The sequence below is a fragment of the Chelonia mydas genome, chromosome 11 (genome assembly GCF_015237465.2).
Source record: "Chelonia mydas isolate rCheMyd1 chromosome 11, rCheMyd1.pri.v2, whole genome shotgun sequence".
Taxonomy (NCBI): Eukaryota; Metazoa; Chordata; order Testudines; family Cheloniidae; genus Chelonia; species Chelonia mydas.
Genome location: NC_051251.2, coordinates 41,517,187 through 41,534,100, shown reverse-complemented (window position 1 = coordinate 41,534,100; position 16,914 = coordinate 41,517,187). Strand labels below are relative to the sequence as shown.

Genomic DNA, 16,914 nt, shown 5'->3' with positions numbered 1-16,914 from the left:
ATTTTTTCCAAGGCCTTGCATACTACAGATGTCAAACTAACAGGCCTGTAGTTACCCGGATCACTTTTTTTTCCTTTCTTAAAAATAGGAACTATGTTAGAAGCGGTTAACCACCGGGAGCAATGAGATCAACCCGGGGCTACCCCTAAGAACAAAGGGTCCAAGAGACTAGACTTGTTTGGGCATAAGGTTTATTCATTCTCTAGCCTACAGTTGAGGTTGGCTAGATTGTCGGACTCAATGGGTAGTGATCAATGGCTCCATGTCAAGCTGGCAGCCGGTATCAAGTGGAGTGCCCCAAGGGTCGGTCCTCGGGCCGGTTTTGTTCAATATCTTTAATGATCTGGAGGATGGTGTGGATTGCACCCTCAGCAAGTTTGCAGATGACACTAAACTGGGAGGAGAGGTAGATATGCTGGAGGGTCGGGATAGGATACAGAGGGCCCTAGACAAATTAGAGGATTGGGCCAAAAGAAATCTGATGAGGCTCAACAAGGACAAGTGCAGGACTCTACACTTAGGACAGAAGAATCCCATGCACTGCTACAGACTAGGGACCGAATGGCTCGGCAGCAGTTCTGCAGAAAAGGACCTTGGGGTTACAGTGGACGAGAAGCTGGATATGAGTCAACAGTGCGCCCTTGTTGCCAAGAAGGCCAATTGCATTTTGGGATGTATAAGTAGGGGCATTGCCAGCAGATCGAGGAAGGTGATCGTTCGACACTGGTGAGGCCTCATCTGAAGTACTGTGTCCAGTTTTGGGCCCCACACTACAAGAAGGATGTGGAAAAATTGGAAAACGTCCAGCGGAGGGCAACAAAAATTATTAGGGGACTGGAACATGTGACTTATGAGGAGAGGCTGAGGGAACTGGGATTGTTTAGTCTGCGGAAGAGAAGATTGAGGGGGGGATTTGATAGTTGCTTTCAGCTACCTGAAAGGGGGTTCCAAAGAGGATGGCTCTAGACTGTTCTCAGTGGTAGCTGATGACAGAACGAGGAGTAATGGTCTCAAGTTGCAGTGGGGGAGATTTAGGTTGGATATTAGGAAAAACTTTTTCACTAGGAGGGTGGTGAAACACTGGAATGCGTTACCTAGGGAGGTGGTGGAATCTCCTTCCTTAGATATTTTTAAGGTCAGGCTTGACAAAGCCCTGGCTGGGATGATTTAGTTGGGGATTGGTCCTGCTTTGAGTAGGGGGTTGGACTAGATGACCTTCTGAGGTCCCTTCCAACCCTGATATTCTATGAACCATCAAACCCTCCTGGGACGCTGTGATTTTAACATGTGGCAAGCCATGGCCGAGTTCGAGGGCTCTCTTCCTGAAGCTTCTAGGAAGGAGTTCCGGGCAATAATGGAGGAGGGTATGACTGCGGCCAGGGTGACACTCCAAGCAGCGGCAGACACCGCTGCCCGAACCATGGCCTTGGCTGTTGCCATGCACCGGGTGTCCTGGCTGCTCCTCTCTGGCTTGTCCAAGGAGGCTCAGCTGCTGATGCAAGACCTTCCCTTCGATGGGCAAGCCCTGTTTGCGGAACAGACTGACAATAAGCTCCAGGGCCTAAAGGACTTCCGCACGACCCTTAAAACACTAGGCCTGTGCGTTCCCGGCCTTGCCCGCAACATTCAAACCACAGCATTCAAACCTCAGGAGCCTCCCCATAAGAAATCTAGAGGCTACAAGTGACATCCTAGCTAACAGGCTTCACAGGCCTTTCTGTCGAGCTCAACCCGCAATAAGCAGGCGGGCAAGTGCTCATTTTGAGGGTACGCCTGAGGGCGATCTATCTGACTGTTCCCAGGATCTATCCTCCCCCTATATTTGCTAGCTTTCCTCATTGTGGGGGCATCTATAACATCGGACCGATGGGTCCTTCAGTACGGTGGCACAGGGTTACACTCTTCAGTTACTTTCTACCCATCCTTCCCACTCCCCTCCCCGTCCCTCTTCAGGGACCCCTTTCACAAGAGTTTTCTTGTGCAGGAGGCAGAGGGGCTACTGCAGCTAGGTGTGGTGGAGGTTGTTCTTCTAGAGTACCAGGAATTAGTGGTTCTATTCCCACTCCTCTTTTAATCCCAAGGGTGGTCTGTGACGTATCCTGAACCGGCAAGACTTGAAGAGAGACCAGGCTCAGGTTATCGGGATTGCCCCAGCATGGCCTCTCCAGCACTGATTTAGGATGCTATCAAGCTTGTTAGTTTTCCCTCTGTGGCCCCTGCCTACCAACTGAAATTGCTGTCATAGGATCACGGTTGACTCTTGAACTCCAACCTTGCGCCCCTCCACCTCACTGCGTGGATATTGTGTGGCTGAACCCTGAGGAACGGGCCTGTTCAGAAGGGGTCCAGAAGGTCCTCCTTGAGAGTAGAAAGCCCTCGACTAGACAGACTTATCCAGCAAAGTGGATGAGGTTCTCCCATTGGGTGGCTGAACGGGGCATCTCCCCTTTGCGTTCTTCCATGCAGTCAATCTTAGGCTACCTGCTTCATTTAAGGAACCAGGGCCTGGCACGCTCCTCTATCAGGGTGCATCTGGTGGCCATTTCCGCCTTTCATCCACCAATCCAGGGGCAGACTGTGTTCTCCCAGGACATGACAGTTAAGTTCCTCAGAGGCCTTGAGAGACTTTTTCCTCAAGTTCGGGCCCCAGCCCCTCAGTGTGATCTCAATTTGGTTTTGTCCAAGCTCACAGGCCCGCCCGCCCTTTGAGACTTGGCCTCGTGCTTCCTGTCTCACCTATCGTGGAAGGTAGCTTTCCTGGTGGCGGTGATGTCAGTGAGGCGAGTCTCCAAGCTGCGAGCCCTGACCTCAGAATTGCCGTACACGGTCTTGTATAAGGACAAGGTCCAGCTTTGGCCCCACCCGGCCTTCCTTCCCAAGGTGGTGTCTACTTTCCCCATGAGCCAGGGCATCTTCCTTCTGGTCTTCTATCCTAAGCCCCATGAGATGCTTTGGATGTAAGAAGGGCCCTGGCTTTCTACCTAGATCGGACAAACCCTTTCAGTAAGTTGACTCAGTTTTTCATGTTTACAGTCCAGGTCACTTTTTGAATTTTAATGTTTTCCTCCAAAGCACCTGCAACCCCTCCCAGCTTGGTATTGTCCACAAATTTTATAAGTGTACTCTCTATGCCATTATTTACATCATTGATGAAGATATTGAACAGAACTGGAGTCAGAACTGATCCCTGCGGGACCCCACTTGTTATGGCCTTACAGCATGACTGTGAACCATTAACTACTCTCTGGGAACGGTTTTCCAACCGTTTTTGCACTCCCGTTGTAGTAGCTTCATCTAGGTTGCATTTCCCCAGTTAGTTTATGAGAAGGTCATGCGAGACTGTATCAAAAGCTTTACTAAAGTATACCACATCATCTCCATCTCCTCCTCCTCCTCTTCTCCCCCCCCCCCCCCCCCCCATACACAAGACTGTTACCCTCTCAAAGAGAGCTATCAGGTTGGTTTGACACAATTTTTTCTTGACAAATCCATGCTGACTGTTACTTATCACCTTAGTATTGTTTAGATATTTGCGAATTGATTGCTTAATTATTTGCTCCATTATCTTTCTGGGGAGAGAAGTTTAAACTGACTGGTCTGTAATTCCTCAGGTTGTCCTTATTTCCCTTTTTATAGATGGGCCCTATATTTCCCCTTTTCCAGTCTTCTGGAGTCTCTCTCCCGTCTTCCATGACTTTTCAGAGGTAATCACTAATGGCTCAGATATCTCCTCAGTCAACTCCTTGAGTATTCTGGGATGCATTTCATCAGGTGACTTGAAGACATCTAATTTGTCCAAGTAATTTTTAACTTGTTCTTTTCCTATTTTAGCCTCTGATCCTACCTCATTTTCACTGGGATTCACTATATTAGATGTCCAATCACCACCAACCTTCTTGGAGCAAACTGAAACAAAGAAGTCCTTAAGCACCTCTGCCATTTCCACATTTTCTGTTGTTATTTCTCTTCTCTCCCCACCCACCCCGCATTTAGTAATGCAGCCACCTGAGGGCTTTTTCTTGTGGTCACTGCCTTGTGGGCGGTGATTGGGGGGGGCAAAACAGTGTTAACAACATACAAATATAATTTTTCACAGAAACAAATTTACTAGCTGGCAAGTCTTTAATAATAATTTAAAAAAGGCAACCAAAAAAGCAAGAGCAGCAACAACAACAACAAAAAGAAAAGAACATGAAAAACACATTATTTTGTTTTTGTTCTGTTTAGGTCCAGTAAAGAATAGACAACTGTACATTTTTATTATTGAGTCTGCAATAAAAACCTACATAAATAAATTACAATGACGTGTGTGTGTGTGTGTGTGTGTGTATAATATGCATTTTTATTTTTCCTAAAGTTAATTAAGGCCACGTCTACACTGCACTTTAATTGTTAAAAGTTTTGTTGTTCAGAGGCATGAACACCCCACCCCCCCTCAGAAGGACAAAAGTTTTAACAATGAAAAGCACCAGTGTGGACCGTGCTTCATTGTTGGGAGACCCTCTCTCAGTGACTAAGCTAACCCCCCTTGTTGGGGATGGTTTTATTTTTTTTAACTGGGAGAGCGCTCTCCCAGCAAAAAAGAGTGGCTATGCTGTGCACTTTACAACAGCGTGGCTGTGCCGCTGCAACCGCGCCATTGTAAAGTGCACAGTGTAGATATAGCTTAATTATTTTAGGAAAAATTGTCAGAGCAGCCACCAGCAAGAGTTGATGGCCGTGCACTGAGGCTACCAAAATTTTTCTTGTGAGAATCCCTAGAGGGTGCTGTCTGGATGTTCCTGGGTGGAGGAGGGAAAATGCAAACTTTTTTGTGTGGAAGCAAGCCCAAATACATTAAAATAGCTGGGAAGACAATTAGGTAGAGTTCTGCAGTCTTCACAGTCATTCTTGGGAGCTGTCTGGGTGTACAGTGCTTCTGGTTATTATATTATGTGCTAAATATGGCAAGCTGCTGCTGCTACCTGTTCCATTGTTGACTGCTACTCATCATGTCTGCAGGTGGACTGCTGATAGGAAGCATGGCATAACGCCAAAAATGCTTTGTAGGAAACATTCTTTGTTGGGAAAAAGTCCTTACTGATGATTCAGAAATCTGTTTACAGCATTACAGTTTCAAGAGTGACTATTATTTAAAATAAATCTTTTAGCGAGGTCTCATTTTTAAGCCTTAGAGTCAGTAATGGCACAAAATGTCTTTATTTATAGTTCTCTATCATTTTGCCAAACCCAGTTGTGGTGGGCACTTGGCTGATGCTAAATTCTCATAGGGAGAAGCTTAGTTTTTAAAGCTTCCGTTTTGAGCCACAGAAGGCAGATGCAGGCAGCCAGATGTGAAGAGCTTTTAATTTGCTCATTCTATGGATACAGTATACTTCACTTACAAAACTGAGCCCAACAAATACATTTACATTACAAATTTTTGAGGTCCTTGCAGTGTCCAAAATCTGCTCTAGCTTTTCAGTGGTCCTTATTTTAAAGTTCCCACTCAAACACTAACTAAGCTTGGTTAAAAAGAAAAGTGTTGAAATGTCAAAAATGTAGAGGCAGCAGCTGTCAAGTCAGTGAAGTCTGTTCGTGCCAGCTTGCTTGGCTTAATCAGAACAGGAGTGCAGGCACTCTTGTATCTGAAAACTAAGTCAGGAAAAAGCCAAGTGGACTGCATTATATTTTCAAGCTGTTGGCAGGTGCTTATAGCACTCCAAAATTGCTATGGGAGCAGATCATCTGATGGTGAAACCGCTAATACTTCTGTGACTGACCATAACACAAAGAAAACAAACCATGTAAGCTCTCAAAGAGGGCAGCCTTTAAGAGGTACAGATGAAAGACTAACTTCAGCTTTGTTACACTGATCCAAATTTAAAGTGTTTGTTCATCATTGCTTAAGAAGACTTGCACAGCTACCAGATGAATGAGTGCTATGTCTGATAAGTATCATTCTTTCAAATATCTGACAGGGACTGTGTTTATATATTGGTAAAAGGAAAATCATGCCATTTATTAACTATAATATTTGCTTTACTTACTGCCCTCCAATGAGAGTGTTAGTAGGCAACCCATGGCTATCTACTATTTAAAGAGGGGCTTCCTTCATCTAATCTACCTCAAACAGAAACTTGTATGGACAGATGAACCTGGCACTGTGACCTGGAGATAAATAACTAATTTGGGCTCTGCCAGACAGATGCAGTAGTGGAGACTTCCTCCAGAATTAAAATCTGAGGACTTTTCAGCAAATACACTGGATGGTATCAACTGCTGAGATGGCTCATATATAGAGAATTAACCTCTTATGTTTGTAGGACCCTGGATCAAATAGCATTTAGTAGGCTAAAAAGCAATGCCTTCGATTGCACTAGTAAGCAGACAGGAGATAAGTGCAAAGCCATCGCATTAAGGAATCTACATTAATCAACTTTATAAAGTCAAGCAGGTAGACTACTGGAAGCTTCAAATAGTCTAAACTGCAAGTGGTCTTCGGGGATAGCCTTATGTAGATTGGCGTGCACTGATCCTAAGTAGATTTGATAAAAGGGCATCCTGGTGCACCTCCAAGAAAAAAGGTTGCAATCACCTAACTGACATCACGTGTAAAAATATGCTTTTGGCTATTGCGGCAACCTGAGAAGCCAGAAGCACTTTTAAGGGACCCATGGGTTGCAAATTTCTGTCTCAAATTGTGGGGTGTGTGCAAGCTCTTTCAAAAGAGGAAACAAATGCAGCACCCACCAAACCCGCTAGTATAATTTCTGTCTTGTATATGAACTGAATACAAAAATATTATGCAACCTCTTTTCTGAAGACTTTGCAACAAATGTGTAGCATCTTGTAGTACTGCATACTACGGTGTATGAGGCCATCTATGAAAACAACTTGAGAAATACATTGTCAAACATGCTCAAGCAACATGGAAACAGATGAAAGTATTGTGTGGCTGTATGTAGGGATTTAAGTCACAAATGTGAATTTATAGAGGCATTGCTTTCAGAGACATTTAGTTACTTTTAGATAATCTCCTCCTCTTCCAAGAGGGGTCAGATTGAGAGTTTTCAGGGGGAAAGGGAAGTGTAAGGTAGTACTTGTCCAAACTCTTTTCACAAGACTAGATATGTACACTTGAAATGCTAAAAAGAGATGCTGCTCTGAGTTGTATGTGTGGATGGAGTATGATCATGTGTGATTGCTTGGCTCCACTGCATCCTTCAGGGTTGTCTGCTTTGTGGGGGCAAGGGGAATAAATTGTGATAGTCTCCCGAGACCATCTGTTCTTGAAGCAAAAATGTGCTCTCATTCACAGTAGCTCGTGCAGATCTTCACAGTATTCTTTCCTCCTCTTTATTCCATGCTTTGAGCAGTGAAATACTTTAAATGTCAATATTGTTAATTATCATTACTAGCATCTGAGTTAAGATCCATTGAGGTGAATGAGGCAGTTCTTTAAGCTATAATTTGTCTCTGCAAATTCAGCAGACGTATCTGTATCGCTCTGTACGCTCTTTGAAGATTGTCCTCACAACCATAACAAACTAGAACCCCTTTTTTAAAAATGAAAGTTGAAATTCTATAGAACTAAAAAACAGCTTGGTGGAGGTACCAGTACATGCCAGCATGCCAATTCAATGCTTTCAAAGATAAACTTTCAGTGTCAGTGTGCTTTAATGATGTATAATACTGTAAACATGCTATCACTTGGGACTTAGCATCTGAAAATAATATATTGCTTATATACTCATATAGGGCTCATTCTTCAATTTATCAAGTTATTTCTAACTTTCAGATCAGTAGCATATGCATGTGAATACTGTAAGCAAAATTGTGCATAAAATAGCTTGATATTACAGTACAACAGATACGCAAAGGAAGAATGAATTTTGTTAATATAGTTTTAGATTGGGGTTCTATGAAAAACACAAATTGTATACAGTGCTACTTAAGATATGAAAATAAAACAAACATTTTGTTAATTTGCTAATACTAGTCTAGAAATGTGATCTTTCAGTTACAGGTTGAGATGGCATAACTACTGTTCTGAGGTCTCTCTCCAAAGGCAAACCAAAAGCATCCTGTTAAATGTATAATATGTGAACTGCTGACAGTTTTAAAATATAGGGGCCATCCTTAGTTTTTTCAGTTTTGAAAGATTTTGCTGATTTGTAATTCCTTTATGCTTCCAGTGGTATTTCCTCATTTTAACTGATACTAATATTAAAAATGGAAGAAACTGTGAGATGCCTGTATGCACCATAAAGAAGGCAATTTTTCATGACTCAGAGATACTGGGCCATTACGAAAATTAAGTTAGTTAAATTTGTGAGAGAAATGTAAAATCATGGTGTTTTTTTGAGACAGTATGTGATCATTCAATAACCATAAAAACAAAGGAACATGGAAGGTTGCATAGTCAGTATTAACATTGGCATTCCTGACTCACATGCTTAACTGCAACCTTAATATCTTATTAATATTATTTTGCATTTAATCTGTGAATGATAGTGACTTAGTTATATATCAGTGTTGCAATGATATACCCGAGTCTATCACCTCTATCAATCAGGTGGCTGTCACGCTGTCTGGAGTGGTTCACGACCATGAATGCCAACCTTAAGGAAGACTGTCAAAAAGCAGGATAGACACCCCAAACTATTTGTATGTTCTGTAATTAGATTTCACTAACCCAGTAACAAATGTGAACTCCTGAAACAGTATGACACTACTTTGGAGTCACATAGCCCCTTGGGCACTTGTGCCACCCAGGTAAGCTGGACTTAGTGATAGTTGGTTGCCATACACCGAAGATGACAAAAGATTCAGGTTGCTTCCAGTCCCAACAGACCAATCACTTATCCTAGGTCAATTTGTACCTCAGATGTCATACCAAAGACAATGCTTGTAGCCATTCCTATAGTAAACTAAGGATTTATTAACTAGGAAAAAGAAATGAGATTTATTTACAGGTTAAAGCAGGTAAACACATACACACAAATGAGTTAGTCTATGGTTCTAAAAGGTGACACAGTTATAGTAATCTGTCAGCACCCAGGTTGACCCTGGGGATCTCTGCTTCTGTTTCATAGCTCCAGCCCTGTCAGACTCCAAACAGTAAAAGAGATGAAAAATTTTCTTGTTCAGTCTTTATTTTCTTCTTCCAGAATTCAAGCTAATGGGATGAGCCCTTATGCGCGTAGCCTGTGGAGGGTCAATTAGCGAAGTCTCTGTATCGTGATGTCCCACAATTGGCCATTTAGTTTTGATACTCCTTCCTGATGGCAAGAGACGATTCTGTCTGACAGGTTGACAGTTTCAGGGCAAACATTTTTTTACAGTTAAAGCAAAAACTTACTTACATCTGTATCACATGCTGTTTGGTAATATTTAAGTGAAATTAATACGTGCAGCAATTTAAAAGCATTTCATAAAGTCTAAACACGTTGTTATAAGTTCAGTACTCATCTTAACCATACTAATTCATGTTGCTGGTTTGCATCAATGAATTTGTTAGTGTTTGGCTGAGGCCTAAAGCCTTGGCAAGAGCTGGCACCTGGTTTGCCAGCATCACAGTGGCACCTCCTGTTTCTGATAATATTACACTTGGACTTAGTGGGACAGATAGTAAATGTCGGCCTCCAGGCCTGTTATCTGGAAACTGCACTTTTCCCTTCACGCTTCTGGACATCTTTGCTCAGAGATTTTCCTTTAGCAGTGTCTGTTCAACCCATGCATGTGCTCTATGCAACCTTGCACTGCACACTGAGGATATTTGGGACTTTGTGTGTGAATTGCCTACATTTCCTTCTCTACTGCCTTAGCCTGAGATGGAACACTAGTGTGTCCACCTTGCGTTTTCCTCTGCGCATTCTGCAATTGTTCTTTTAGTCGGTTTAGTGTTTCCAGTTGGTGGTTGTTAGTACAGAATTAGAAAGGTTTCCCCCCCTTTTCTTTTTTACCCCTCTTTTTTACATTTTTTTTAAAATATCTTCCAGGGAGCTTATTTTGCCTGGCTGAGTATGCCTGGTTTGACTGATAGGTTGAGGGTTCAGTTCCTCCCTCACCTCTTCCTGCAACCTTTTATCCACCTCCCCACTTTTGAAGACCGCCTTCCCCAATTCCAACAGGCTTGACAGCCTATTACAACAGCCAAGCCCAGAATATCATAGGAATATGCTCAGCAGGCGCTTCTTCGCAGGCTATAAATGGGAGTTGGACTCTCAAATTATTTCACAGGATATTTCAGATGTGGTGGACCTATTCACCACATTCAGCAACAAGAAGCGTCCTTGGATCATCTTTGGAGGATGCCGTTCTCCTTCCCTGAATGAAGTCTTTTCTGTGCATTTCCTCCAACCCTGCTAATACTATGAGTGATTAACAAGATCAGATAAGACAAGGCTAGGGTTATCCTTATAGTACCGACCAGGCTGAGACAGAGTCGGAGTCCTGACCTGCTTCACCTGTGTCTCCAACGGTCATTTAAACTTCCAACCATCCTACATCTTCTCTCCCTGGATGCAAGTCCCATGCTTCAGGATTAGAAGCCACCTGCCTGACAGGAGTACCACAGGTGTTACTCAACAGTAGAAGGGAATCAACTGGAATTACCTTCAGTGGTTGAATCTTTTCCGTTTCTGTTGTCACCGTCACCATCTTGTGCTTTTAATCCTCTTCACTTTTAGCGGTCTTGGATTACCTGCTGAACATGAAGAAATCAGTGTTGTCAGTTAGCTCTGTTAAGGTTCGTCTAGTTGTGATGTCAGCATTTCATTCCTTGCTAAAAGGGTTTTCCAGATTTGCACGTCTTATGCTGTCAGGATTTATTAAGGGTTTGGGGAACATCTTCCCCAAGTTAAGGATCCTACTGTTACATGGGATTTCAAACTGGTACTTAAATACCTCATAGGACCTTCCATTTGAAGCTATGGCAACCTGCTCCTTGCTTCGCTTATCTGTGAAGACAGCCTTTCTAGTGGCATTACACCAGCCCACAAGGTTGCGATAATTGGGGCCTTGAGGGCGGACACCTCCCCCCATTTACAGTGGTTTTCAAGGACAAGATCTTTTCATGGTCACACTCTCTAAATTCTCAGCTAAGTGCTGTTGGATTTTCATCTTAACTAGGCCATTGATCTACCAGCGTTTTTTCCTTAAATCACATAAATCTCAATGTGAGACCTCCTTTCATATTTTAGATGTTAGACAGGCATTGGCCTTCTACTTAGATTGGACCAAGCAGTTTTAAAGATCACTTAGAGACAAACAGTCTATCGCAGGGAGATCCAGTGTGGTCCACAATCTTTACACAGACTTTTGTGTTGGATCTCTGGGTGTGTCATTGCTTGCTAAGAAGGAACTGGTGCTCTACCCCTCTCCTCCCTCTGCTTTCCCCCATCTCCCAAGGATAATAGCACGTTCTCCCAGATCACAGTTGACTTTCATAACTTTATTCAGGAATGTTCTGTTTTGAGCTGCTACATAGGTTTCTATATGCTATACCTTAGTCCATTCCATTAGATCTGATGAGGCACTTGCTACTGCTGTACTGTCTTCTGTCTTGGACTCAATTCAGAAGCTCCCTTCTGGGGATAATGCTCGGTAGTCATCTGAAGTGGAACATCTAAAGGGACACTACCTGAAGAAGAAGAAAAAGAAGAAGAGGTAACTCACCCGAGCACTAACTGTGGTTCTTAGAAATGCGTGTCTTCCCTCCCTCTTCCCTTCCCCACCCCCCATTGGTGCTCTACTACCTGCGTTCCTTTCCCTCTTTTTCAGATCGTTCTTTGTTGGATATTTAGATAGAGAAGGAACTGAGCTGTGGGCGGTCTGTCACACCGGCCTATATACCCCCGGTATGTGACACAACGTTCTATAGAGCAGTGGTTCTCAAAGCCGGTCCGTCCCTTGTTCAGGGAAAGCCTCTGGCAGGCCGGGCCGGTTTGTTTACCTGCCGCGTCCACACCTTCGGCTGATCGCGGCTCCCACTGGCCGTGGTTCGCTGCTCCAGGCCAATGGGGGCTGCAGGAAGGGTGGACAGCACATCCCTTTTAAATTCACTTCGAAGTGCAACTTTGATGTATTTCGCCCCCGCCATTCAGAAAATCAAAGGAAATCATAAAATAAAAGGCATAAGCAGGGGTGTGTGTGATATATGCGAGAGAGCCAAAAAAATGTACTATGTAAATATTTCCTTCATCATATATCTTTTTGTAGGTTTGATTCAGTTCTTGTTTTCTAAATCATTGCTTTGGAAGATGCATGGGTGACATCTTGGATATTCATCGGTCAGTTAATGTTTGTTACAGCACAGTGGAGAATGGGTAAAGGGATGAACTCTCAGAGAATATGGACTCCTCTTAATGAATATTTCTCAGAAGACCCAATTAAAATAATAAAAGGCAAAATTAAGTTTTTGGAAGAGGCTAATATGACCCCTAACTTATTGGTACTCACATTAGTGAATGTCAAATAATTGTATAAAGCCAAGTAGAAAAAATAAAAGTAGAAGCTCACATATTACAGTATTTGCCAATCATTAAACTTAAATACAGAAAGAGAATTTTCTTCACTTTGTTTATATTTTTTCTAGTAGTTTGTCCTTAGATAAGGCAGAAATATTAAAATTTACTAAAGCAGGAGCAAGTGTATGAGGAAATAAAACAGGAAGGCTCCTTACTTGGCTTTTTAAAAGGGAGAAACTCAAAATGCAATTAATGGTTTTGGATGAATCAGGGAAATGATCAACATCTGTAAATCAGATTTGGAACACTTTACTATATACACATATGAATCCCATTGTTTATAACAAATATAGAAGACTACTTAGCTGAGAGAAACTTACGGTTGAAAAGAAATTGGAGTGAGTAAAAAGAGAACGTCAGAAGTTTCCAAAGTTTCAGGAAGCCGGCGCAGGACTAGAGGATATTTCATACCAAAAACCATTCCTCTCCTTCAAAATCCTGCAGCTGTATAATTGAGAAAAAGAGAACTTTCTTCTCATGAGTTCGGTTTAGTTGTAATTGGTCTATATTTTTAACCAAAGATTCCACAGAAGATGAATCTGATAAACTTTTCTCCTTTTATTGAATTGGTATTATAAAACTTTCACAAGGCTTGATAAAATAACTACATTTATAGTTTGTTTAGAGATACTACGCAACCATAAGGAATATATTGAATAATATTTATAGAGCAGCAAACACAATTGAAGACTCAGTGTAAAAAAGCAAAAACAAAACCCAGCTATCTGAGTTCTAGATGATAAGGCCCTTAGCAGGGTGGAGTGGCATTTCCTTCCAACAATACTGGAAATTTGGATTTTGTCTTATTCCTTAAAATAGCTATGGCTAGAACTGAAAGAAATGTATCAGTCAGAAAGAGAGTTTGAGCCCTGTTCTATACTTACTAAGTATGAAGATGCCAGAGGTTGAAGAGGTGGCTGTCCCTGTGATGCAATAATCCCAATTCCAGAAGAAAGGCGGTTCACGAATAAGAATCCAAGATCATGGCAAGACAGATAGAAAAAAGGGTTAGAGCAACAACACAGCACTGCTTGACACCAGTACAGATGGTGAACAGGTTAGTCTCCACCCCATTACAGAGGATGGTGGCGGTCATCCCATCATGAAGTAGCCTGAGAATACAAATGAACTTCAGTGGCCAACCAAACTTAGACAGGACCTTCTATATCCCTTCACGATTGATGGAATCAAAAGTCTTAGGTCAGTTAATGCCATAAACTGTGGTTGGTGGTGTTCTCTACACTGTCCTTGCCTGTGTCGTATCTCAACCCTCCCCCAAGCACTTCATGGCTTCTCCTCTCAGTCCCACGCTCCTTGAATACCCCAACCTAGTCTTTAATTCCGTGTTCCTTGTGCAAGTCCCAGTCTTTCCCAACCCCACTCCAACTCCTTGTCCAATCTGTCTTCTGCCTGCTGGTTCCCTTTCGCACTACAGGGGCACAGCTGCAGCACTGCATCTAATCAGGTCACCAGGATTGTTATTACTGACTTCAGTATGCTGACGACTCTGCTATCCTTGCGCGCACACGGTCCACCCTAGATCTTTTCTCAGGCATCTATCATAGCCTGGGACTTTCCCTCAACATTGGGAAAACTAAGATGCTCCATCAGCCTGCCCCAGCACAAATAGCCCCCCTTCTCCCACAAATTGTCATCGGTAGTGAGCCCCTGGAAAACATTGAGCATTTCCCTTACCTTGGTAGCCACCTCTCCCAGACAGCCAATCTAGATGCGGAGATTGAACATAGGATCTGTTGTGCCAGTGTGTCTTTAGAACTGCGCAACTTTCCGATCTTTATTGCTAGAGATTTGCAAATGGAAACTAAGATCCTGGTCTACAGTGCAGTAGTCATCCCCACCCTCCTTTATGGGTTTGGGACATGGATGGCATACCAAAGCGATTTTAAGCGCCTGGAGTGATAGTAGCGCTGCCTTAGGAAGATTCCCCATATCAGATAGGAAGACCATTGCACCAATGCCAGCTTTCTCTCTGCAGCTAACATCACCAGTGTTGGGGCGAAGATTATGAAACATCAGCTTAGCTGAGCTGGTCGTTGTGTGCAGGTGTCTGGTCCTTGTCTTCCGAAGCAAATTCTCTTTTCTTAACTTAATCATGGTAAGAGGACCCGTGAGGGACAGAGGAAATGCTGCAAGGATTCCCTGAAAGTATATCTTAAGAAGGGGGCCATTGATCCCACGAATTGGAGAAGAGCTGGCTGGCAATAGACTTCTGTGGCGTTGCATCATACATCAAGCCTCAGCCTGTTTTGAAGAGAATCACCTTGCTCAAGAGTGAGGCTGAGAAATGGCAGAGGAAAAAGGAAATTGTACAGTATCCCAGCCAGCAGTAGTGCTCTCTTTAAGCAATCACCATGTCAGAAACTGTAGAGCACAGATTCGACGATTCCACCATCATCCATGATGTTTCCCCTGGCAGACATCCTCCTTGTATCAAGGGATTGCTGCTTCACCGCACACTTACTGAAATCACCCTAGCTCCGGGGCTCAGGAATTTTTCATATCCCTGAATGCTGTAGTTAAGCTGACCTAAACGCTGGTGTAAAAGTGGCTAGCTTGACTTAAGAATTCTTCTGTTGACCTAGCTACCACCACTCAGGGAGGCAGATTACTGACATGGATGGAAAAAAACCCTTCTGTTGAAATATAGAAAGCAGTCTGCCCTACGGCATTCCAGCGTCATAGACACAGTGCTGCAGCAGTGTCCCTGTAATGCCCATAGTGTAGGCGTGCCCTGATACTAGGTAGGCAAGGAGACAGGGAAAGGGAGCCAGTTGGGGGAAGACTGAAATTGGACAAGAAGTTGGAGTGGAGGTGAGAGAGACTGGGACTTGTACAGGGAGCTTGGAATGAAAGAATAGGTTAGAGCAGGGGCGGGCTGACTTTTTTTGCCCCGAGGGCCACATTGGGGTTGCAAAACTGAATGGAGGATCCACGTAGGAAAGGCTGTGCCTCCCCAAACAGCCTGGCCTCCTCCCCCTCCCACTTACTGCCCCCCTCAGAACCCATGACCCATCCAACCCTCCCTGCTCCTTGTCCCCAGACCACCCCCCATCCAACCCCACCTGCTCCTTGTCTTCTGACCGCCCCCTCCTGGGACCCCAACCCCTATCCAACCCCCCCTGCTTCCCATCCCCTGACCGCTGCCTCCCAGACCCCCGCTGCCTGGGACACCACCCCTGCTCACTGTCCCCTGACTGCCCTGCCCCCTATCCACACCCCAGCCTCCTGCCAGGCCCCCCAGGACTCCCACGCTTATTCAACCCTCCCTGTTCCCTGCCTCCGTGGGCCGTAGTTTGCCCACCTCTGGTTAGAGGTATGTGAGGAGAGTGGGACTGAGAGGAAGAACCACAAAGTGGTTGGGGAGAATTGAGATAAGACTGGGGCAGGGACAGGCTGGAGGGGACAGAAATAGAAAGGATTGGTCTTGTGGGGAGTAGGAGAAGGATCTGGGACAACTAGAACACACTCCTTTGTGGAACTTTGTGTTTCTGAATCCTAAGATTTGTCTATTCTCAACAATCTTTGAAACCCACTGGCAAAGTATGTCTTATCCCAGTGTTGTATCAAGTTGAAGATGACAGCCTGCTGCTATCAGTTACTTCATTAGGTCAAGTGGCAGAAGCCTATGCTGTGAATCTGCTTGTGATCTATATGGATGTTAGCATAATTCCTTATAATTTAGGCTAAGATTTTGTCATGGTTATTTTTAGTAAAAGTCAAGGGCAATAAACAAAAATTCACAGAAGTCCGTGACCTGTCTGTGACTTTTGCTGCTGCGGCTCTGTGGTTTCCCCCGCCACTGTGGTGGCTGGGAGTTGTGGGGTTCCCCTCTGCCCGTGGCAGCTGGAAGCTGCAGGGGAGGGCCTCCTCTGCCTATGGCAGCTGGGAGCTGCAGGGTGACCATATTTCCCAAAGAGAAAACAGGACACCCACTCGCCCAAGGTGTCTCATTCCCCTGTTGCGAGACCGTCGCCCATCAATGGGAACCATGCAGGGTGCCCCCTGTCACTGGAACCCTGCCAGGGGCCCACTGGCTGCCAGCTCCAGAGTCCTGCAGCCCGTGGGGCTGAAGCAGAGAATGTCACGCTGGTCTCTGGAAGTCACAGTTTCCGTGTCTTCCATGACCTCCATGACATAAATGTAGCCTTACTTATAATGTAAGGTTTTTTCAGTTTGCTTCCTAAAAATGCGGTCCTGTTGGAGGAAAAAGAGTGTATGTGAGCATGTAATTAGAGTGCTTAGTAATGCATATGCATTAATATTGCACAGCCAGCCTTAATTCTAGCATTTTCTAAATTTTGTTTGACTTTGAAACTTTAGGTTCCTTTAACATTGTTTTTGGTCCATGATATGGACCTCTAGGTCTGATTATGCTATTAAT

At 44.0% G+C, this 16,914-nt stretch overlaps 1 protein-coding gene across 6 annotated transcripts in view; it reads left to right on the top strand.

Moving 5' to 3' along the window:
* OLA1 (Obg like ATPase 1) overlaps positions 1–16,914 on the top strand; it is a 209,474-nt gene that overhangs the window by 15,214 nt on the left and 177,346 nt on the right. The gene's annotated exons all lie outside the window — the stretch shown is intronic.